Source organism: Schistocerca serialis, chromosome 3, assembly GCF_023864345.2.
Source record: "Schistocerca serialis cubense isolate TAMUIC-IGC-003099 chromosome 3, iqSchSeri2.2, whole genome shotgun sequence".
In the NCBI taxonomy this organism is placed as follows: Eukaryota; Metazoa; Arthropoda; class Insecta; order Orthoptera; family Acrididae; genus Schistocerca; species Schistocerca serialis.
Genome location: NC_064640.1, coordinates 311323393 through 311349330, shown reverse-complemented (window position 1 = coordinate 311349330; position 25938 = coordinate 311323393). Strand labels below are relative to the sequence as shown.

The 25938-nt window shown below is 44.1% G+C and overlaps 1 long non-coding RNA gene across 2 annotated transcripts; it reads right to left on the bottom strand.

Moving 5' to 3' along the window:
- Positions 1–1140: 1140 nt before the first annotated feature.
- Positions 1141–24827, bottom strand: LOC126470116 (uncharacterized). Of its 2 annotated transcripts, XR_007586128.1 has the most exons (4): positions 24681–24827; positions 24514–24580; positions 24212–24428; positions 1141–1873 (listed from the first exon to the last, which is right to left on the bottom strand). It is a non-coding gene; the product is annotated as an uncharacterized LOC126470116 (long non-coding RNA). The 2 variants fall into 2 exon arrangements; XR_007586127.1 differs by lacking the exon at positions 24212–24428.
- Between the last annotated feature and the right edge of the window lie 1111 nt (positions 24828–25938).

Genomic DNA, 25938 nt, shown 5'->3' with positions numbered 1-25938 from the left:
ACTGTTTCTGACCATCCTCTGTATATTATATTTGAACATGTTTTTGTATTTTTAGAAATGTATTTACATTTTTATACTTTTATATTATGCTGAAAAAATTAGAAAAATTGTCAATGTAATATGGCATCTGTTATACAGAGTGATTATAATTAAACTTCCAAGTACAAAAAGTTGTAGAAAAAAAAAAGGACCAGTGCTTGGAAAGACGTCAAATTTGAACGGAATATTATTAAAGGAGGATGAAATGTTATGGGAAAAAAAATCTGAACGAAAATTTTACCACTATGTGTCACAGTAAGCAGCAGAATATGCAAAATAAAAGATGGGAGGTATACAGCTGTTCCCCAGTTCGTATCTGAGATGCTCTGCATGACTCTCAATGCAGGATCGTTTGCTGCTGGTAAAGCTCTTTTGTGACTGACCATACACCAGTAGTTCTGCAGAAACTTCAGGCGCTCAAGGGTATGAAAAAAAGGTGCAGGTCCAATGTCTGCCAAGGATGTGGAGAATATGATTGCCAAATTCATAAAGATAGGTTTGCTTGAACTGCAGTTTGCAACAGGGAGGAAAACAATTGATCCAACATCAGTAGAAGGTGTGGCCACAACATTGCAGGAGGGGCCGAGAAGTGGTGTGAAAATATGCAGTGCACAGGGAATTGCCCAAACTCTGGACATGCCTTTGAGCATGGTGCATGAAATTCTTCGATACTTCCTGCATTGCTATACAAAATTACTCATGTTCAGGAGTTGTTTCATACTGCCCTGGCAGTAAGACAAATGTTTGTTCTAGAATTTCTTACTTGCATGGAAGTGGACAGTGAATGACTATGGAACATTCTGTGGACAGATGAAGCCCATTTCCGCTTCTAAGGACGTGTCAGTACACAGAACTGCAGAATATGGCCAGTGGAAAATCTGCTCCCACATCAGCTGGCATCTCTTTATTCTGCAAAGTGAACAGTATGGTGCAGGTTGACAGCATTGTTTACATAGGACTGTATTTTTCTGAGGAGATGGGTTGTGGAGGTCCTGTTACCTGTACCATCACTGGCAAATTTCATTATGTCTCTAAGTTTGTCATCAAATATGTGAAGTCCAGGAATCCTACTCAGTTCACTAGAAAAACAATTCAAACAAATCATATTAATGAGTTTTATTACAAAAAATTAAAAGACAATACTTAAATCTGACAATTACACAGATGTGTCACAAGCAAAGAGTGACATACAAAATAAGCAATTTCTTCAGTATAACAGTTCCCATGTCTGTGTTACATAGAGTGTACAAGCAAAGTAATGAGCACTGACGCTTCTATCCAGCCGCTGGTCGTGAAGTGGCTATTCAACTGGAGCATCACCAGTCAGTCATGGCACTTATGTCCTCTTCACATAGGGGCTGCTGTTGTCGTGTAATCATCCTGGAGAGGGGTCAGTCAGCGTGCGACTGGCTGACGTCTTCTCACAGCCACCTCTTTTCTATCATTCCCAAATAGCATGCTGGTGCTTGACTTTATGCCGTTACATTGCTCCCCACCAAGGTGATGGACTGTCATTGTATATGGAGCATGAAAACAGTGGGGGAGGCAGCAGGGTGGACACACTAATGGACTGGAAGCTGTGGCTGCAGGGGACGTGAGACTTCCAGTCATACCCCACTATCTGGCCTGTGCACTGGTGGTTTGTCCACCTCCTGAGGCCCATACCACAATGTAGAAGGCGTTGGCTACTGCGGCATTTGTGGGTCCAGCTCCATTGGTAGGACGAGAGCAGGCAGAGGAGGCAAAGGCTCCATCTGGATGGGGTTGTCCTGTGGTGTTGTGATGACACCCTCTGGCAGCTGCTGTGGCCACACTGTCCTCGGGATCTGTGAATCTGGAGGAAGAGATACAGAAGGATAACCATGCACATGGCAGTGGCGAATTTTATTGTGATGTCGGTGCTGCAATCCGTCTGGGCCTGAAATGAGATACATGCATAGGCCAATTCGACAAAGGATCTCGCCTTGCACCCACCATCTGCTGCTCCTAAAAACCCCGTAAAACACAAAATCGTGCAGTTCGAAGTGATACTTCCAGCCTTCTTTTGATTCTGATAAAATGTTCCACTTCACAGTTCGACTGTGGATGGAATGGTGCACTAGTTAGGTGCTGTATGCCATTGTGTTCACAGAATGATTCAAATTCATTTGATGTGAACTGAGAACCATTGTCCAACACTATGAGTTTAGGCAAATCTTCAAAGGAAACAATTGAGGACAACACCTAAAAAGTGCTATGTGACGTCGTTGAGTTCACTGGCACAGCAAAAGGAAACTTGCTATAAAAGTCAACCCAATCAACCAACGAGTGTTCCAAAAAGATCCCGCAAAGTCTATGTGCACACATTGCCATGATGATTGTGACTTAGGCCAAGCAGAAAACATTTGTGGCTGAGCAAACTGATTTTCAACACATGCATGGCACTGTGACATAATCTGTTCTATTTGGGTGTCCATACCCAGCCAAATGCAGTGTCGACATACTAACTGTTTCATACAAGCAATCCCCCAGTGTCCTTGGTGAAGTAACTGCAATACTTCTTTTTGCAAAGCTTTGGGGATCAGCACATGTGACTGTCCACTGTCATTTTGAACAAGAATCACTCCTTTCTGTATAGCGAGGTTATGCCGACATGCAAAGTATCAGCGCGCTACTGCAATGAGTCAGGCCAAGATGTGCGAATATATTTTAGCAAAATGTTCAAATTTGAATGAGCTTCCATGGCCTGAGGAATTTTCCTATAATTCAGAGGAAAGGACTGAAGCAATTCAGAATTGTGAGCATTGATGTGACAACAAGATGCACCAGAAGCATCAAAGTCTGTATCAGGGTCAATCGGAAGACGTGAAAGTGCATTTGCATTACCATGTCGAGCTGTTGGACGATACACTCTCTCATATTGTTATTGAGGCAACAACAAAGGCCATCTTTACAATTTTTGGACAGTTTGTACAGGAACCAGCTTCATAGGATAAAACGAGGACTGCAGTGGCTTGTGATCCATTTACTAAGTAGAATTTTCTGCCATACAAATAGTGGTGGAATTTGGTGACACCATACACAATAGCCAATCTTTCTCTATTTGTGAATAGTTACACTGAGATCTGGACAGCACTTTTGATGCAAAAGCAATATGCCTGTCTTTATCACCAAATCTGTGCAAAAGCACTGCACCATTTCCATAGCACTGCACTATTTCCATAAGCGGAAGCGTCAACTTGCAACACAACAGGTAGGTCAAGATAAAAGTTTACCAAGCAGTGATCACTGAGAAATACATCTTTATATTTTTTAAAAGTTTCTTGGCGCTCATCTATCCAAACAAAGGGGATGTGCTTACGATGAAATTGATGCAATGGAGCTGTGATTTGTGTAGCATTTGATATGAACTGAACATAATAGTTCATTTTCCCTAAGACTGACTGCAATTCTGTGACGTTGTGAGGAACTGGCAGGTCCTGTATGGCTAACAAATGTGACTAAAGAGGATGTACACCTTGACTGTTTATGACATGACCAAGATACTGCAACTCAGGTTTAAAACTGTCACACTTGTCCAGTGTACACTCTAGTCCTGCATCAGATAACACACGAAACAAACTATACAAATTTTCAGTGTGTTCTTCAGGTGTATGACCTGCTACAACAGTATCATCCAAATAGTTTGAACAGTTTGGTACTTGAGCAGTCAGCTGTTCCAAATACTGTTGGAAAATGGTGGGTGCAGAAGCACTGCCAAAAGGCAAATGCAAATATTTAAACAAGCCCAAATGAATGCTCACGACACGTTTTGAGATGCTTCGTCTACTAGTATTTGAAGATAGGCATCGCGCAAATCAATTTTTGAAAAGTAATGACCAGTGCCTAATCCATTCGTGAGATCCTCTGGGGTGGCAATGGATAATTATCAATCACAGTTTGTAGGATGACTGTAGATTTAAAGTCAACACAGAGGCGAATGTGAGCTGAATGTTTGGGGAGCAAAACCAGTGGACTTGCCCATTGACTAGCTTGTATGGGCGCAATAGCTCCACTATCTTGCAATTCTTTAAGTTCAGTGGACACTTTGTCCCATAATGCAATGGGAACAGTTCTGCCCAGCAAAATTTCGGCTGAGCATTGTCTTTCATAGTAATATGTGCAATAAAATAACAAAATTGTTAGCCTTGAATAAAGCTTCAGAAAAAGTTCAGGGAATTTTTTCAGCAAGCTACCTACACTGTCTTTGGCACTGAATGCAGTCATTGACAACAGTGTTTCCTGAATGTTAACACCAAAAAAATAAAATAAATCAAGGCCAAATATGTTCTGACAATCGCATGATTGTAGCACATGAAAGTCATAGTTTGCGTACACAAGTGATACATGGCAGGCAAAGTACATTTTCTGAGAACAGGGATGTCTTGTCTATTATAAGCTGTGAGGTGTGTGCTACTTTTAGAAAGGTGAGGAGCCTAACAGTTCATATGTGTCACGATTCAGCAATGTAACAGAGGCACTCATGTCCAACTGAAATTTCACATGCTTCCCACTTATATGCAATTGAACAAAAAGTTTGTTGGACTGGCATAGCACTGAAGAAAGTGTTTGTTTGCTAGTTTTGCTAATGACTGCAGCAGGCTTTGAATACACTGCATTGATTACGTGAGTGGGCAGAATTCTTTTGTTTGTTCCGTTGCAAACATACGGATTGTACGTGACCTTTCTTGCTCCAAGTGCAACACTGTGCTTGTCTGGGTGGGCAGTCATGGCATTTGTGCCACGAATAGCACCGAAGGTATGACTTAATTCTATTTGCCAGGTTGGTTGGTTAGTTTAAAAGAGAGGGGAAGGACGAAACTGCTAGGTCATTGATCCCTTGTTCCAAATAAAACAATGCCACAAGAATGAGAATAAAACAAGCGAGACTGACAACACAAAACGAAGAGAAAGGAAAAACCACAAGGATGAACAAAGGGCGACAAACACTTAAATGGACAAAAGGGGACAAGAAAACCACAGAAACACAATAAATAGGTAGAAGATATTAAAACGACAAAGCAGATTACGAGATGCCAGCCACTCTGCAGCACATTAAAACCTCCACCCTATGAGCACTAGGGTGTAGGACACAGAGGGACAAAGGACATGCGCTAAAACTTAGATCAAATGATAAAACCCACCCTCAGGTATAAAAAGTATAATTAAATCACCCGATAAGGCATTGTGAGATAAAATAAGTGGCAACGAGTCCGGTAACCGAAGATTTCGTCACAGGGCAGTCAAAGTGGAACACTGCACCAGAATATGGGCCACTGTCAACCGGGTGCCACACTGACACTGAGGCAGGTCTTCACGGTGCAGGAGGTAGTTGTGCCCAAGCATGGCCCATGTGGAGCCAGCATAGAACCACAGAGTCCCTGTGAGAGGCCCGCATGGAGGACTGCCACACATTCATAGTCTCCTTAATGACACACAGTTTGATGTGGTTACTAAGACTATGCCATTCCGTCTCCCAAAGCCGGAAAACCTGGTGGCACAAAAACAAATGCAGGTCAGTAATTGGAATGCCAATCTCCATAAGTGGTTTCCGTGTAGCCTGTTTGGCCAGCCTGTCAGCAAGTTCATTGCCTGCGATTCCGACATGTCCTGGGGTCCACACAAACACCACTGAACGACCGGACTGTTCCAGGGCATAGATGGACTCCTGCATGGTTGCTGCCAGAGGATGATGAGGTTAGCACTGGTCGATAGCTTGTAGGCTGCTCAAGGGGTCAGTACACAGAAGAAATGACTCCCCAGGGCCTGAACAGATGTGCTCAGGAACACGAGATATAGCCATTAGCCCTGTAGTGAAAACACTGCAGCCATTGGGCAAGAAATGCTGTTGAATATGTCCTCCATGGACATATGCAAAGCCGACGTGACCGTCAGCCATCAAGCCATCGGTGTAAACCCCTTCATGGCCTCAGTACATGTCAAGAATCGAGAGGAAGTGACAGCGGAGATCTGCGGGGTGAACTGAGTCCTACGGGCCGTGCGAAAGGTCCAGGCAAAGCTGCGGCCTGGGTGTAAACCATGGAGATGTATGTGAATGGACCTTAGGTATAGGTGGTAAAGGCAAGGACTCCAGTTCAGACAGAAGGGATTGGACGCGAACTGCAATTGTAAGCCCTGACCTCGGCTGCCGATGTGGGAGATGAACCACCATTTGTGGGAAAAGGAGATGGTAATTTGGTTGAGCAGGAGAACTACAAACGTGTGCAACGTAACTGGCGAGCAGTTGCGCATGCCTGACCTGCAATAGAGGGACACCAGCCTCTGCCAGGACGCTGGTCACCAGACTCGTCCTAAAAGCTCCCACCACTAGTCGAACGCCACAGTGGTGCACTGGCTCGAGTATACACAATGCTGAGGGCGCCACCAAATCATAAACCAGACTCCCATAGTCAAGGCAGAATTGAACAAGGGCTCTCAGAGCTGCAGCAGCATACAGTGATCTGCACCCCAGTTGGTGTTCCTCAGGCAGCGGAGGTGCTGCCAGCACTTCCGCTTAAGCTGGCAAAGGAGAGGAATCCAAGTTAATTAGGCGTCGAAAACCAGTCCTAAAAATTGATATGTCTCCACTACAGTGAGGGAATCATCAGTAAGGTAGAGTTCTGGTTCCGGATGAAAGGTACAACGCTGACAGAAGTGCATAAAACATGACTTTGTGGCTGAAAACTGGAAGCCATGGGCTAGAGTCCATGACTGTGCCTTGTAGATGGGTCCCTGTAGGCGCCTCTCAGCAACACCAGTACCGGATGGAGCAGTACGAAATGCAGAAGTCGTCTGCATACAGAGAGGGTGAGACGGACGGCCCTACAGCTGCTGCTAGACTGTTAATGGCCACTAAAAATAGAGATATACTCAATACAGAGACCTGCAGGACCCCATTCTCCAGGATATGGGGGGGGGGGGGGGGGGACTATGGGAGGCGCCAACTTGGACACGGAAAGTACGAAGCGACAGGAAATTCTGGATAAAAAACGGAAGCGGGCACCGGAGACACCACTCGCATAATTTGGCAAGGATATGATGTCGCCAGGTGGTGTCATATGCTTTTCGTAAATCAAAAAAGACGGTAACAAGGTACTGGCGTCTGGGGAAGGCTGTTTGGATGGCGGACTCGAGGGACACAAGATTATCAGTGGTACAGCGACCCAGGTGGAAACAGCCCTGGCATGAAGCCAGTAGGCCACGTGACTCCAGGACCCAAACCAACCATCGACACACCATACATTCCAACAGCTTACAAAGAACATTGGTGAGGCTGATGGGCTGATAGCAGTCCAAATCAAGCAGGTTTTGGCCAGGTTCGGGGACTGGTATTATGGTGCTCTCCCGTCAGTGCAAGGGAAAGATGCCATCGCACCAGATCCAGTTGAAGATCACAAGATGTCGCTTGTAGTCAGATGAGAGATGTTTAATCATCTGACTGTGGATCTGATCTGGCCCCGGAACTGTGTCAGGGGAATGTGCAAGGGCACTGAGGAGCTCCCACTCTGTAAATGGGGCATTATTGGGTTCACTGTGGCGTGTAGTGAACAAGAGGACTTTCCCTTCCATCCATAGTTTGAGAGTGCAAAAGGCTGGGGAGGGGGAGGGTGTAATTCTCCAACACAGAGGCACGAGCACAGCGCTCAGCAAAGCACTCAGCAATCGCGTTTATGTTGGTAGATAACACGCCATTTATGTTGACACCGGGAACACCTGTTTGGGTCTGGTACCCAAAAACTCGTTTGATCTTTTCCCAGACTTGGGAAGGTGACACTCCTGTTTCTGTCTTTTGATAAGCTGGCAAATGTGGGACCGAAGCCGTTTAAAGTCTATGATGTGCTCCAGGGAATGGTGTCGCTTATGCCTCTGTAGAGCTCTCTGACGCTCCTTAATTGCCTCAGCGACTTCTGGTGACCACCAATGGACTGTCTTTCGCCGGGGGCACCCTGAAGAACGAGGGATCATGTTTTCCGCCGCAGAAATGATCACTGTAGTTACCTGCTCAACCAACACATTGATGTTACCATGTGGGGGAGATTCAGCGGTGACAGCACAGGTGAAAGCATCCCAGTCTGCCTTGTTTAAAGGCCATCTGTGCAGGCATCTGTGGGCCTGACGCTGGAGCAGTGACAGGAAGATGGGGAAGTGGTCACTACAACACAGCTCGTCATGTGCTCTCCTGTGGATAGATGGGAGAAGGCCAGGACTGCAAACCGAGAGATCAATGGCCAAATATGTGCCATGTGCCACACTGAAATGTGTGGGGGCACCTGTATTTAAAAGGCAGAGGTCGAGTTGTGACAGTAAATTTTCGACATCTCTGCCTTGACCAGCAAGCACGGTGCCACCCCACAAGGGGTTATGAGCGTTAAAATCTCCCAAAAGTAGGAAAGGCTTAGGGACTTGATGAATCAGTGTAGCCAATGCATTCAGGGGTACTGCACCATGTGGAGGAAGATATACGTCTCAGACAGTCATTTCCTGCGTCATCCTTATCCTGACAGCCACAGCTTCAGGAGGGATTTGAAGTGGCACAGGTTCACTGCATACTGAGTTCAGGACATAGACACAAACTCCACCTGACACTCTGTTATAGTCGCTATGGTTCTTGTAATGCTGGGGACCAGATTTCCTGGGGGGCATTGCAGAAAGCAGATGTAAAGCTTAAGAGTTGCTGTAGCTCAGCCAGGTGGTGGAAGAAACCGCTGCAATTCCAATGAAAGATGATTTTATAGTCAGGCTGGGAAGGCATGAAGAGCGCAAGGAGGCAGGTTATGTCTCAGGGTCACCTTCTGCCACCAATCGTGTAATTGTAGCCATTGTGATGGTGGATGAGGTGTCAGTGAGATCCAGGTCCACAGGGGATGCTAAGATCTCCACTGCATCCTCAGATGCAGAATTGGTAGGGAGTGGTGGTGCTGCGGCCACCAGAGAGTCCTGTTTCTTAGCAAACTTCTTCTTAGTTTGCTTGCTGTCTCGCTTCCCTTTAGGAGTTTGCTGGAAAGCTGTCTCCAAAGCAGCTTTAGGCATGGAGGAAGACCATGAAGCTCTTCATTCAGCAGCTTTTGGCTCCTTGAGCCACTGGCGAGTGTCCATCGTGGCACTATTGGAGACCTTGGGAGAGAGGGCCCCAAGGGACCCCTTCTGCACAACACAAGAGGAGCCGAAGGAGGCTGTCGCTTCTCTGGCAGGGGGGAAGAGACCGATATCCCCTGCGTTCAGGGGGGCCTTGATCCCGAAGTAGGTGCTTTGGGAGCAATGGAGGAAGATTTGCCACCTACCACAAAGGGGGCAGATGTATTCTGGTGGCTTAGAGGGCCCACTGTTCGTGGCACAGAGTGAGGAACCACTGGCACTTGGGATAGCAATGGTGATGTAGCTGCAGCATATGTTGACATCAGATGAATGGGGTGTAATCTTTCAAATTTACGTTAAGCCTCTGTGTAAGTCAACCGGTCCAGGGTCTTGTACTCCATAATTTTCCAGCCCTTTTGGAGTACTGGTCAGTCTGGTGAGCAGGGAGAGTGGTGCTCTCCACAGGTGATGAAAGTGGGAGGAGGCGCACATGGAGTACGTGGGTGCAGTGGACATCCGCAGTCTCGACATGTGGCACTGGAAGTGCAGCGGGAAGACATGTGCCTGAACTTCCAGCACTTAAAGCACTGCACAGGGGGAGGGGCATATGGCTTAACATCACAGCAGTAAACCATCAACTTGACCTTTTCAGGCAATGAATCACCCTCAAAGGCCAAGATGAAGGCACCGGTAGCAACCCTGTTGTCTTTGGGTCCCCTGTAAATGCGCCAGGTGAAATGAACACCCCACCACTCTAAATTGATGTGGACTCATTGTCAGACTGCAAGAGGAGATCGCAATGGAAAATGATCCCGTGGACCATGTTGAGGCTTTTATGGAAAGTGATGGAAACAGGAATATCACCCAGCATGTCACAGGCGAGTAATACTCGGGATTGGGGTGGGGATGCTGTCTGATTCACAACTGCACTGTTTTGAACCTTGGACAGTGCTATCACTTCTCAAAACTTATCCTCAAGGTGTTCAATGAAAAATTGAGGCTTCATAGGTAGAAAGGAGTCCCCATCAGTTCTGCTCCAGACTAAAAACCGAGGCGAATATGGCTCTGTCCGTTCTGTAGCCCTACGTTCTTCCCATGATATAGTGAGGGAGGGAAACGGTTTAGGCCCCACAGGCACCACCCAGCCACAGCAAAGGCCAACTGGCATGATGGCCATTGCCGGGAGTCCTGATGCCCCAGGAAGGCAGGCATCTACTCCTCAGCATACATAGGCATCAGCAGTGTGATCCCTCTGTTGTCAGAAGGCTACCACCAAATGGGTAAATGACAGCCCCACCACAATGGACTGGCTACCATGCTGGATATTGGGTGCAGAGAAATCCAATATTGTTACAGGGTGAAAGAGGACAGGAGACAATGGAAGAAGATGACATACTCCGGAAAGTGTCCACACCCAAATAGTTGAATCGCTGGTGGAGATGCAAAGCCATGACAAGAGATTCAGGAGATCGAATCTAAGGGCACTATTGATAACTCATGCACCACATAAGGCATCATTCCCCATATGGCCTGCACTTCTGTAGAATTTTGAAAGTGGCTGGTCAAACTATAGAAAGGGACCTCAACTCATAGGGCCGAAAAGTGTGAGACTCCTTTTAGTCACTTCTTACGACAGGTAGAAATACCTCGGGCCTATTCTAACCCCCAGACCCACAGGGGATCTATTAACCCGTTTAGAGAGCTGTTTACATGGCATGGTGCACATGAACTGTTTCTGCCTAAAGAGCCAGTCACGAGCAAGGGACGACTCAACCTGGCTGCTCAAATTTATCGGCAAACACGGTACCTGAATCATACTCATCTTGTATTTGCATGTGTTGAAATGATGGATATGACTGTTTCAAAATCTTTTCTCTAAGTCTGACATCAGTTACATTGTACACGATCGCATCACATAACATAACATCAGAATATAAAGCACCACAAGCACATTTGAATTTGCATTTCTTCGTCATACCCATCAAATCTGTTACACACTGACGATAAGTTTTTTCTGACCTTTTCTTGTAATGAAAGAATGGTACCTAGCTGCCACTACATTCACTTGTTGGTCATAATAGTTAGAGAATCTACAACCTGATCATAGGAAAGTTTACTCAGAGTGGCATTAGGGAACAATTTCTGAATGAAGCAAAAAACTGCGCTTCCTACTGTTGGTAAAAAGTAATGTAGTTTCACAGTAACTGGTACTTTCGTCTCTGTGGCAATTTCAAAGCCACTGTAAATGCTCAATGCCTCGACCTGAAGAATTGTTCACTAAACTTGACCTGTCAGAAGCTTATCATCAACTTCCTCTCGACGCTGCTTCCAGGCAGTTTCTGGTCCTTAACACGCCTTTCGGCCTCTATCAATACCAACGATTGCCATTCGGGGCTGCCGGCGCCCCTGCTTTCTTTCAGCGATTCTTGGAACAATTATTGCTCACTATACTTGGGTGTATAAATTACCAGGACTACATTGTTGTCACTGGCTCCACCACTGACAAACATCTTCAAAATCTCCGCACACTTTTTCATGTCTTACAGACAGCCGGCCTTAAGTGTAATCTTCAGAAATCAAAATTTTTTCAGGCATCTATCACGTACTTGGGGTTTCAACTCTCTCGGGATGGTATTCATCCGCTTCAGCAAACTGTCGCTGCGATCGATGCCCTTCCTCGTCCTACATCTGTTAAGGAACTGCAGGCCTTCTTGGGGAAAATAGCATACTATCACAGGTTTTCACCGTCTGCTGCTTCGGTGGCTCAGCCGTTGCATTGCCTGTTGCATAAAAACATGCCTTTTCACTGGTCCTCGCCATGCGATGCGGCTTCCCAGAAATTGAAGACTATGCTATGACTTATCGACCTGGCCAACGTCTTGTTCTTGCCACGGACGCCTCTCAATACGGGGTTGGTGCAGTCCTTGCGCACTGTTTTTCTGACGGTTCTGAACAACCCATTGCTTATGCCTCCAAAATGCTCACGGATGCCCAACAAAAGTATTCTCAAATTGAAAAAGAAGCTTTGGCCATTATTTATGCTCTTCATAAGTTTCGTGTTTTTCTATATGGATCCAAATTTCATCTTGTTACAGATTACAAACCACTTGTTTCCTTGTTTCATCCATCAACATCACTTCCCGACAAGGCTGCACACCGCCTCCAGCGTTAGGCTCTTTACTTGTCTCGTTGTAATTATGAGATTCATTTCCGGTCGACGGCTCAACATGCAAATGCTGATGCACTGTCTCGCCTTCCCATGGGACCTGATCTGGCATTTGATAGGGACGAACTTTTGTGTTTCCACCTGAATGTTGCCAAGCAGCGGGTTGTGGACGGATTCCCATCACTGGGGACCGGCTGGCGGCTGCTACGGGTTCTGACCTTACCCTCTCCCGGGTTTTACGCTGTATTCAGAAGGGTTGGCCAGATCGTCCATCCGCTAAGACTTCTGATCTTGCGGAACTACTACACTTTGCGTTACCGCCTCACGGCTAGGGATGGTGTTATCCTCCTTTCCACCGAAAATGCTTCTCCGTGAGTTGTGGTACCTGCGTCTTTGCGTGCTTCGGTCTTGCGCCTCCTTCACCAAGGGCACTGGGGTGTCTCTCACAGAAAATTTCTGGCGCGCCGTCATGTGTACTGGCCCAGCATCGACTCTGAAATTGCACACATGGTCGCTGCCTGCGGCCCTTGTGAGTCACAGGCTGCCACCCTGAAGTCATCTTTGTCACTGTGGCCTTCGCCTGAGAAGCCCTGGGAGCGTATTCATGCTGACTTCGTGGGACCTTTTTTCGGTACACCTACTCTAACTTTCCTTTCATTGTCCGTTGCATGTCGCCTACCACCGCAGCAACCACCAATGCCCTAGCTCGCATTTTCTCTTTGGAAGGCCTACCCTCTACTCTTGTCACTGATAATGGTCCACAATTTGCCTCTTCCGATTTTTCGGATTTTTGTGCCCGTCATGGCGTCATGCATGTCACGGCCCCTCCGTTCCATCCACAGTCAAACAGTGAGGCTGAATGACTGTTCGCACATTTAAAGCTCAGATGAGGAAACTCCTGACTTCTTCTGCTGCTGATGATGCCCTTCTCCAATTTCTGGCTTCTTACCGTTTCACCCCCATGGGCGACCACAGCCCGGCTGAGCTCTTACACGGCCGACAGCCCTGCACGCTACTTCATCTTCTGCGGTCTTCCACTTCACGTCTGCGGGTGCCTTTGCTTGACCGGTTCACCGCCAGCTACCTTGTATGGGTACGGGGATATGGCAAGCGGCCAAAATGGAGTCCTGGCTGCATCTTACGACACCGTGGCCGACGCCTGTATGAAATCCAGACGGACACGGGTGTTGCAGTGCGTCATTCGGACCAGCTTCAGCCTCGTGTGCCGACGACGCCTGTTCCGGATGCCACTACACCACCTTCGGCTCTACCTGACGCTCGGGATCCTGGAATCTCTCATTGCTCACAACGCAGTCCTCTCACCATCATATCGGTGCCAGCACAAGAACTGACGCCAACAGGAGACGTGCCCATGCAGGAACCAGATGACCATCATCTGTCGGAGCAACGCTACTTGCCTCCTTCTTCCACGGACGCGGACACATCACCCATGTCTCCTGTTATAACAACCGGACTTGCCGCAATGGGCAGATTGGTGCACGGGGCCCCAGCAGATTCGACCCCCACGTCTCCTGTCATCTCGACCCGTTATCATCGGGGACACTTCCGTCCGTATGGGAAGCCTCCTCCTCAAGAATTTACGGCTGGTCAAACAACACCTATGTACGTTAGCAATCTACAGGCCACCTCAATCAAGACCTGTGCAAAAACTTCGAAGGGGGGAAAGTGTTGTGACTCGCCGATCTTTCAAAGTGCCACCGTGCAGTTACACGCCTCCTCTACACACGGTGCTGTCTGCCAGCCATGCAGCAGCACTGCCACCTAAGCGGCCAGCCAGCCAGCGGCCACTAGACTCGGACTCAGTTTATGATTTGACTGTTAAAGTGACACACGTCTTACTCTGTTTACTTGATCTGTGACTTTCATGTATTGTGTCGTCCTTGAAATATATTTGTTCAACTTGAAGTTATAACACGACCCCTCACATGGTTCCATTGCTAGCAGTTATCTTTGCAGACATGTACAGCTGTGCCTGCGGTAATGAAAGAAGTGATGATTGACATAGATCAGCATATGAATCCTCTTCTGCTAATCACTCCTTATTCACAGTGTCTTCATCTAAACTTGTGTCATGTACATAATCATCATCTTCGTCAGTGAAGTCAATTTCCAATTCAACTTCATAATTTTCTTTGTTTTCCACTTACTGTGTCTAATGTTTGCTGTAATCTGTCATTCTAACCACATATGTGTAATGCAAACATGGAATATTACTTTAGTATGATTGACTGCTTTAATACTACCTATGTATATATTGTTTACTGACACACTCTATACCCTCATGAGTTTGTCACAGTTGGATCAATGAAGTAAGAAATAAATAAATAAGAGATGTAACACTTTTTCATCAGAAAGTCTACGCTGATGACGCATGTTCGAAAACGTGCTTTGTGGACAAAAAAGATATAAACTATGGTTGACTGGAATTTCCATGTGCCAAATTGCAACACTGAGAAGCAAATGCGCTGCATGACTGCTGACTGTTGCCACTCCATTGTTGGGTGATCTACATACATTAAAAAAGGAAATTACAGTGGGTTCGAATTGACCCCTTCCGCCATTCTAGGTATATCGAATGAAATGTTGAAAAAAATATAAATATTCTGCAAATCCTAATACATGACTGCAAAGAGGAGAAAAAAATTAGGAAAATTCATTTGATTTTGTTAATGAAGTAAATAAATCAGATACGACAATGAAGGAAAAAATATGACAGATGTCTTTTGACCACTTCCACTGTTGTACTGTCAAATGTCACACTTGAGAGCAGTGATACACATTGCACAGTACAGTTGGTTTAATGTGGAACTCACACCATAGCTATCATATTGCAATTCTTCTGTAATTTGTAGCTGAATCCATTTACGTTATGACATTTTCAGCACCATATAGTGGGAAAATTTTCATAAATTTTTATTGTTTCCATCACATTTCTGTAATAACTTCAAGTTGAACAAATATATTTCAAGGACGACACAATACATGAAAGTCACAGATCAAGTAAACAGAGTAAGACGTGTGTCACTTTAACAGTCAAATCATAAACTGAGTCTGAGTCTAGTGGCCGCTGGCTGGCTGGCCGCTTAGGTGGCACTGCTGCTGCATGGCTGGCAGACGGCGCCGCATGTAGAGGACATGCGTAACTGCGTGGCGGCACTTTGAAAGATGCAACAGGCGATGCAACGGCTGAGCCACCGAAGCAGCAGATGGTGAAAACCTGTGATAGTATGCTATTTTCCCCAAGAAGGCCTGCAGTTCCTTAACAGATGTAGGGCAAGGAAGAGCATCGATCGCATTGACAGTTTGCTGAAGCGGATGAATACCATCCCGAGAGAGTTGAAACCCCAAGTACGTGATAGATGCCTGAAAAAATTTTGATTTCTGAAGATTACACTTAAGACCGGCTGTCTGTAAGACATGAAAAAGTGTGCGGAGATTTTGAAGATGTTCGTCAGTGGTGGAGCCAGTGACAACAATGTCGTCCTGGTAATTTATACACCCAGGGATAGTGAGCAATAATTGTTCCAAGAATCGCTGAAAGAAAGCAGGGGCGCTGGCAACCCCGAATGGCAATCGTTGGTATTGATAGAGGCCGAAAGGCGTGTTAAGGACCAGAAACTGCCGGGAAGCAGCGTCGAGAGGAAGTTGATGATAAGCTTCTGACAGGTCAAGTTTAGAAAAATACTGGCCTTCAGCAAGTTTAGTGAACAATTCTTCAGGTCGAGGTATTGAGCATTTACAGTGGCTTTGAAATCGCCACAGAGACGAATATCACCATTTGGCTTAGCAACGAAAATGACAGGAGAGGACCACTCACTGGAAGTGACAGGAAGCAAGACCCCTGAAGCAGTGAGACAATCCAGCTCCCGTTTGACCTGATCACGAAGGGCCACAGGAATGAGTCACGCCCGAAAAAACTTAGGCCGAGCAGTGGGTTTGAGAGTGATATGAGCTTCAAAGTCGTTTGCATGGCCTAACCCAGGACAAAAAAGGGACGACGATGTCGTCAACAAGGAATCCAGTTGAGAATAAGGAATAGCATCAGAGATGATATTGACAGAGTCATCTATGGAGAACCCAAAAACACGAAAGGCATCGAAACCAAAAAGATTCTCCGTGTTACTATGGTCGACCACAAATATGGGAACAGTGCGAATGACAGATTTGTAAGATACCTCAGCATCAAATTGTCCCAAGAGAGAAATCTTCTGTTTATTGTAAGTCCGTAATTGCCTAGTGACAGGTGACAGGATTGGAGAACCCAACTGAAGATACGTCTGAGAATTGATGATAGTGGCAGCAGAACCAGTATCCACCTGCATGCGAACATCTTGACCAAGTATTTGGACAGTGAGGAATAACTTCCCTGAAAGGGAAGAAGTACAATTGACAGACAACACAGAATCAGAATCAGTGTCATGTTCATGAACATCATATATGCGGTCGGATTTGCAAACGGATGACACATGACCCCTTTTTTTTGCATTTGTGACACACGGCCCAACATTGTGGACAATCTTCTCGTGAATGTTTCGTAAAACACCACGGACATGAAGGAAGTTGCGGGTTTTGCTGTAGTTTCTTAGAGGTTTGTTTACGGTTAGGCCGAGGCTGCGTTTGGGAGCGTACTGCGGCCACGTCGGCCGGCGGGGACACGCCACACGTTTCGTCAACAGTGCACAGAGGTTGTATTCCCACGACGTCACCCCAGGCCTCTATTTGCGCTCCAGCAATGCGAGGAATTTCAAAAGACTGAGCGATGGATAGGACTTCATCTAGAGTCGGATTTGCCAACTGAAGGCACGTTGCCAAACTTCTATGTCGGGCGCCGATCGGATAATAGCATCCCGTACCATGGAATCGGCGTAGGACTCTTTGTGAACTTCAGTAACAAATTGACACTTTCTACTGAGGCCGTGAAGTTCAGCAACCCAAGCGCGATAGGATTGATTTGGTTGTTTTTGACAACAATAAAAGGCAACACGAGAGGCTACCACATGCGTATGCTTTTGAAAATAGGCGGACAGAAGTGAGCACATTTCAGCAAAGGACAAAGACGCAGGATCTTTCAAAGGAGCCGATTGCGACAACAACTAATACATTTGAAGTGAAGTCCATTAAAGGAACAGATACTTACAAGTTTGTTCGTCCGCGACATGAAATGCCAAGAAGTGCTGTCAAAGACCAGTCTGCCGCCATCTCGTCATAAGGAGGAAAAGTAGGTAGAGACATCGGCGAGAGACGCCCTGCATTTGATGCCACGACAAAATCACGAATCGCATTTGTGAGAAGCGTTCGCTGTTCTATAAGACCTAGCAATAGTTGCTCTAAAGTAGCCATGGAAACATGTGGATCAACGATGGAAAAGAAAAATCACTACCTCATCACCAATTGTAATAACTTCAAGTTGAACAAATATATTTCAAGGAAGACGCAATACATGAAAGTCACAGATCAAGTAAACAGAGTAAGACGTGTGTAAACTTTAACAGTCAAATCATAACTGAGTCCAAATCTAGTGGTCGCTGGCTGGTTGGCCGCTTAGGTGGTGCTGCTGCTGCATGGCTGGCAGACAGCACCACATGTAGAGGATGCGCGTAACTGCACGTTGGCACTTTGAAAGATCAGTGAGTCACAACAATTTCCCATTTCTTTGATAATATTCCATTCAAATTTGACATCGTTCTGAGTAGCTATTCTTTTTTTATGGCATTTTGAACCTGGAACTTTAATTATAATCACCCTGTCGTATGAAAATAAACATAAGTCTGATATGACCTGCTGATGACAAAAAGGGAAGAGGACATATACTTTCATAGGGCCAATCCACAGAACAACTTATAGGAAGCTACAGTGAGCATACTGTTACCTTCTCATAAACATGTATAATGAGTGAAATTGTTTGCAAATCTGTGATGAGGAGAACAAGTAAGACATGATGTTCATCACTTTATTAATAAAGGTATTACCTAACCAGGTAGCTGAGCATATTAAAGCAGCCCTTCTGGGATGTGAGGTGGTGAGCTTGATCCAGATTTAATCTGACTTGTGGATTAATGATGAGGACTGCTGAGTTGGCCAGACAGGATGTGGTTTTTAGACTGTTTCCCACATCGGATTAATGATGAGGGCTGCTGAGTTGGCCAGACAGGATGTGGTTTTTAGACTGTTTCCCACATCCAATGAGGTAAATGCTGGTCTGGTATGCACATTCTGCCTCAGCTACATGCTATGCAAACTTTTAGCAAACATTCTTACACTTGAACATAAATCTAGATGCAGGTGGTAGGTGGGGTACACCAATTCTATCTTGGTGGGGGGGGGGGGGGGGGATGGGGGGGCATTTGGAAGGGCATCTGGCCAACACTTACCACTAACATTGCTCAAACACTTATAAATACTGACCCTGTAGAAGAAATGGGAAAAGGGGAAAGAAGAAGAACAAGAAAAGTAAAGCTATTAACCCTTTAACAGCTCTCTTGTAAGTAAGTTAATCTTTTTTTGTGGATGGTGTAAACACTCTCCACAGGAGTGTTGCAATACATCTCTTGGAGACAAATGCAAGGAGATTTTACCTGCATTTGTATCCTCGCTCCTTCCATATGGATCTCGATCCTGTTCGTGTTGAACGGTAACACTGGAACAATCTTATTAATGTAGTCTAGGTATCATTCTCCCATTTACTTTGTGCTTAGGAACCTGTTGCAGTTGGGGGAGGAATTTGCAGAACTAAGAGATTTCTGGGAAACCTCTAAAGCCATTCAACTTGTATTTATTGAACTGTGTTCAGCATATGGTAAAACCTCAATTCTGCAATTGGACAATTTATGCCCTGGTCTCTTTGAAGTACCTTTCTACAATTTTAAGCTCTTTCATAGTTGACTGTTTATTTCTAGATGGGAACACACTGTTTTATACCATTCATGTGATAGTGGAGGAATTTGCACAGTTTTACTTTGCTCATCATTTTATTGGAGAAGACAGAGTTCTTTCAATGGATACATTTTTTGTTGGTACATGTACATATTTTACTACTCAATCCAGAACACTCTGTATTGCTGAATTCAATGTGGAAGACTGTACCTTATAATTCCTTTTCATGTGCACTTTATATTTGATGGGTAAGTTTTACCTCTTTTATCTTCTGCCTTACAATATAAAACAACTATCCAATTAAAACCACTATCTCTACTTTACACTGTTAATTACTTGGACAGTTAAAACAAGTAAGCTACGTTCTCTTCTATATTTATGTAGGAATATACTATATTTACTTGAAGCTGCATGTCAAGACAATATGGTCACTGAGCTAGAACAGTTTGTCGTAATACAAGCACAGAAGAAACAGGCACAAACAGATGACACACAAAATTAATATGAAGGGAAAAAGTGCAAGTACTAAGACTGGTTGCTTACAGGCAGAATAGAATAAAATGCAAAAGAATGAATGGGAGATCGAAATAGTAGTAATTGTTCCCTGTCACTCAAGGAGAAGGAAGGCTAATGCAAAACAAGGAGATGATATAAATAAGAAAAAAGAAATGAAGATTAGGTTTTAACATCCCATTGATGACCATAAAGAGGGATAATGTCTGGGGAAGAAACAGAAAGTATGAAGACGAAAATATAAGAAAGAATTCTGTAAAAATTCAGATGGCAGTAATCACATCAGCAAAGAGTCTAAAACACAGTATGCATCTGCAAAACATTTTAAAAATGTAGGAAACCTCAAGTACGCAGCTGGGATGTTCAACAGAAAGTAAGCAATTCAGTAGACATGAGAGGAGGTCTGAAGGAAGAAGCGCAGACGGAAATACGGAAGCGTCCGATCCCGCCCGTTTGCTTTGACCCATGACGTCACAAATATGGCGGAAACGACCGTAAACCACGATTCCAATATGGCGCATATAAAGTAGTTACGTACACATTATGAGGACGAAAATACATCGAAAAGCAAACATACACACGTTCCACAAAAAGTCTGACACTAACGGGACAGGCGCGGGAAATAGGGGGTTTCTGGGTGGGGACAAACTAAATATAAACAAATTTAGACACCCACCCCCATACAAAACCACACAAAACGAGGAAAAAAACCAACATCACAAAACTCCCCAAATACCACTAAACACAATATTATCTGGAATCGGACACTTCCCTTGACCTATATAGCTCAACAGCAGCTCCCGATCTCATAAATTAGGACCTAACACTTCCCTTGACCTATCTAGCTCAAAAACATCTCCCGATACCAAAACCAACATTCCCAGCCACACATTGGGATCGAACACTTCCCTTGACCTGTTATCCTTACAACATCTCCACATACAGCTGTCCCTAGTCCGAGACGCCGGAACTTTAAGTAAGCCTCATTTCTTCACAGCATACCGAACACTTCACGACTTCATCCAAAAATCCGAATAGTTGAAGAAATTTTATTAGATACAACGCACTGTCCCCCATCGTAGCTGACAACCAAAAACTGTTGACCCTGTCAGTCATATCCATACCTACCAAAGACATAAAAAAGCAATTTACCAAAATTCACACGACGCCACACTCGCAAACTAAAACAGAAACATCACCTAACACACCACCAGAGAGCACCACCGATCGCATCAAAACAACACCTACAAACACGCCACTCTCACTAAATTCCGCGCCATCGTGACGTCATACCCAACAACAGCCTTATGTCACAGGTCAAAGCCGACGGGTGGGATCGGACGCTTCGGTCGACTCGTGTAGACTGGTAAATCATGATTCATGGAGTTACAAATTTCTTGATAGTAATTAAAGCACCGATTGTATGAGACAGCATGGCACATTAGTAAGAATGCATCACTTGCTGACAAGATAGAAGAGGACAAACCATTCCATCCAGCTAAATGTCAAAAAACTAATTGAGACTCTTACTGTCTCAGAGTAATGCTTGTAGTATGTGTGACTACATACCGGTGTGACTGTGCTATAGAGAGTAGTTTATAAACAAAAGTGAAATTTTATAAACTTTATTTATTTGTGTAGTCAGACCACATTGGACTACTGCAGCATTGGAAGACCTAGTGACAGGAACAACCAAATGAAAAAACAATTGATTCAGTTGGTTACTGGAAAACAGTCATCTAATTTGGTTGTAGTTTCACGTGTCAGCAGAATTATTCATTCATTATTTTGAGCAAAACTACTCTATGTGAGCAAACAAATGAAAACAATTTAATCAGTCGGTTGTAGCTTTACGAATTGATTGGACTAAACATTCAGTTTTTTGAGTGAAACCAGTATGTGGGAGCAACCAAATGAAAACCGTCATTGCAGACCAGCATATTCAGTTCTGAACAGACACATTCAATCAATTTGCCATTGTTAAAGCATTATTGTTGTGTTGTACCCTGATGGAGGTTGCAACATACATACATGAATCCCTCAGTTAGACAGCAAGTGGTGTGGGATTTTTCAGATCCACCAATGCTTTGGCACACTAGAGGCTTCATGCAAAGGAATAAGTTGACAACAGGGTTCAGGGTTTAGCTGAGGTTTATCAGGTCTCTATGGTTGGAGACAGCATACAAACTCGGGTATAAGGCTAGGGAGGTACAAATGAAGAAATGAGCTTCTGGTTTGGTACCTTGGTCTGATTTTATTGCTTCTTCCTGAGCTTACATGAACATGCTGAAGAGCACAGTCACTGGGTCACAATTTTAATGAGTGGAGAACATAGATGAGGCTTACTAGACACTCAAATTACTAGAACAAAGAACCTGCCTGCCCTATCACTTAGACTAGAATCATGAAAGGAAGCCAGTTTCTTATTGCTCAAATTGAACCCTCAGGTCCTGCATACATCACACTGTAAATGACAATAGTCATAGCTACAAGTAAGCCATGATAGACAAACTACCCACAGGTATGTACAGGCAAGAATGCAAGTCTTTCTTAGGGGACAAGCTTAATTGAATACACGTATTTCCCTTGCATAATTCTCTGCTGTCAGTTGTTGGTCACCCAAGACTCATCTGCTGTCAGGAACTCTTGAATCAACTCCGTCCTACTCGTCAACTGGTGGCATCTTTATACTGTGTTGTGGTTGTTTGCTTATAGATGGTACGTGATCATGTCACATTTTTACCCACAATTTGCAACCATCCAGCTTGAAATTATTGGTTTCTTAATGCTCGTCACCTCATACTGATATCGCTACAGTTTCAAGCACTGTACATCTCTGCCTAGGTTTCCAGACTGTAATTGTTAAAATTGTTACCAAGTGACTTTTTTGCTGGCAATCCTTTCATGATTTAGTCATTACTCATTTCTTAATGCTTGTGACCTCATATTTGTCTGGTGAAAGCATTAAGCCCGATACATCTCCATCTAGGTTTCCAGGCTTTCCTTGTTAAAATTCTTACCCAGACGACTTATTATATTTTTGTTGATCATCCCTCTATGAGTCGGTTATTACAGTTGACTGAACTCTGTTATTGCCTCACACACACACACACACACACAGGATTTAACTTTTACAAGCTTTAGGGGCCAGTGGCTCCATTTTCTGGCAGAAGAGTTGAAGAGGAAGGAAGAGGGGTGAAGGAAAAGGACTGCAGAGATGTAGGGAAACGGGTGTAGTTCAGAAAAGTCACCCAGAACCTCGGGTCAGGGTAGACTTACAGGACATGATGAGAAAGAAACACTGATTGTTGGGGACTGTAACGGGCAAGATTTGAAAATCTGGGAGCTTAAAGATGGAAGACAGGGTAATACACAAGACAGAGGTTACTACGAAAACATCATGCATGCCTTAACAAAAGTGAAAAGCTAAGTGCATTGTATGTAACAGAGGTGGCAGGCAGGACAGCAAAAAATAAACAAGCCAGAAAATGGAAGATGTAGAAAACTAAAATGGAGTGAAGAAAGGACAAGTTAAAGGAAAGAAATGCTGAGATGGAAGGAATTAATGTAAATTAAGGCCAGGTGGGTTGCGACAACCAAGGACATGTACTGCTAGTTCCCACCTGTGGAGTTCTGAGAAACTGGTACCTGTGTGGTGCAACAGGCACAGAGATCACGATTGTCATGTTGTACAGCACACTCTGCAACAGGATATTGTTTGTTGCCTGTATACACCCTCTGCCTGTGTCTATTCATCCTGACTGATAACTGGGTAGTAGTCATGCCACTGTGTAAGGCTGAAGAGTGTTTAAACAACATCTGGTATATGACATGTGTTGTTTCACAGGTGGCTCGCCCTGTGATAGTATATTTTTGCCAGTTACATGGTGGGAATAGGTGGTGGTAGGAGGGTGCATAGGGCAAATCCTGCAGCGGGGACAGTCACAGGAGTAGGAGCCACAGGGTAGGGAGATGAGTGCAGAAGGAGCATAGGGTCTGACAAGGATATTGCGGAGACCAGGTGACGAAAAGCTATTCTAGGTGTGGCTGGCAAAATCTCACACAGAATGGATCACACTTCAGTCCATGATTTTAGGAAGTCATGGCCTTGGCGAAGAAGCTGATTGATACATTCAAGACCAGGATAATACTGGGTGACAAGTGGAGTGTCCCAAAGTGTGACATACAGTATTTGCAAGGATGATTCATATTATGAAACTATATTAACTAAAAAAATTCAACGAAAATTAATTAATGATGACACATTTTTCTTGCTAAGAAAATACTTCCAATAAGTTACAGTATATGGTTTAAAAGCAAGTGAGTAAATCACTAAACAATTAAAAAAATGTATCTTATATGATTTGTCCTCATGTCACCTCAGCATTACCAAAATAGAATTATCGGTGGTGGGTGTAAATCAATAGGAAAAGGAGAAGAGCTTCAATAAATTTAAACAGAAAAGTAATTGTTAATTTATTTAAACATAGATTTATAATGTAGTACCAATTACTAAGCTCTTTTAAAAAGTCCCAATTGATTGAAAGTAGAATGAAAAAGTCATATCCATCTTTGGTTTGCAGCTCCTTGTAATGGCCATGTTTGCAGTTAACATTTTTGGGATTTGAGGTCCGCCTGTTACGCAAAACACCGTTTTTCTCAGTACCCAAACATGTTTCGGCACCACTGTGCCATCATCTGTGGGTTTTCGTTTTTATTTATTCTGCAATGTGAACATTTTTGTTACATGATTATAAAATTAAGTGCATTTTTAGTTCAAACAACAGATCGTTTCTTTTTGTAAATACCTTTACATTTGGTGAGCATGAATTTACTGGACCACTCTTGTGTTAATTATTACAGGTAGCTTGTCATCTGCAACCAAACGATGTTGATGAGAAAGTTTTTTGCTGAGAGTTAACCTATATTTTAGAGTGTAATTTAGTTTTTCGCGCCTATTTTCGTATTTACTTACGTTTTCGTGTGACAAGCACTTCCATTCTCCGCATCATGCTCAGATGTTGTGATGCATACGTGACTATAGTAAGTATTTTCCACAAATTACGTAGTAAAACGCTTTTCACTACACCAGAACACAGTGTGATTGTGATGTGTTGTGTGTCCCAGCCCAGTCAGTGTTCATTTGTTTACCAGAGAGTTTGGCGCCAAATTTGAATTTTATTTGCATTTTATCTTTGTGTGTGTTTCTTAGCTGTGCTTGTTGTCTTTTATATGGTATTCCTATTTGTGTGCAAATGGTGCGTCTTTGCAGATTTTAGTGTATTTATTTTTCGTGTGTGTGTGTGTGTGTGTGTGTGTGTGTGTGTGTGTGTGTGTGTAGGATTTATCTGTTTGTGCTGTTTTCATTTGTAAAGTTCCTTTTAATGTGTTAAATAGTGTGCCCTTGCAGAGTGTAGTGTATTCGTTTAAGACCTGTTTTCCTTCCACTATTGCCTTCTTTATATGGAAGTTTTCCTCAATGGTCAGTTTGCTGTATAGGCTGTGGCTGGGTTTTAGTATTCTAAGTCTGTTTCTATTGTGGTTGGGTGGTGGTTGTTGGCTATAAAGTGGTCAGCAAATGTGCTATGGGAGCTGTTGCTTTTTAAAGCTCTGAGATATTCTGAATATCTTGTTTTGAAGTTTCTGCATGTTTGTCCTATGTATACTGACTGGCAAGTGTTGCATGTGAGTTCATATATTCCTGACCTGTTAAATTTATCCAGGAGTGTTTCTTGTGTTCTGGTCTTTTTCTGTCTTGTGTTCTCCATCCTGTATCCTATTTGGAGTCCCTGTTTCTTTAATATGTTGCCTATTCTGTGAACAATCTTGTTATTGTAGGTGAGTATGTGCCATTTTGTTTTGTGTGTGTGTTGTTGCTCTTTTGTGGCTTGTGTGTGGTCATTGTTTGTGTTTTGTGTTGTTCTGTGCTGGGTAAGGATTTGTGTGTGTGTGTGTGTGTGTGGTGGGTTCATTTTTGTACTATTTGCATGTTTTTGGTTTAACTTGCCTACCATATGGGTAGTGTAATCATTTTCTACTGCTATTTGTTTTTTTGTGTTTAGTTCTTGTGTTCATGCAGGCGATGGCGTGATGAACCATCCCTGTTTCTTCTTCTCTTCCTAGCAAATCTATTAATCAAGAATCAGCAACATTAATGGCCATGGGTCTCTTTGAAGTAAAATATTCCGGAGGTAAACTAGGTTCCCATTCGGATCTCTGGGCGGAACCTACTT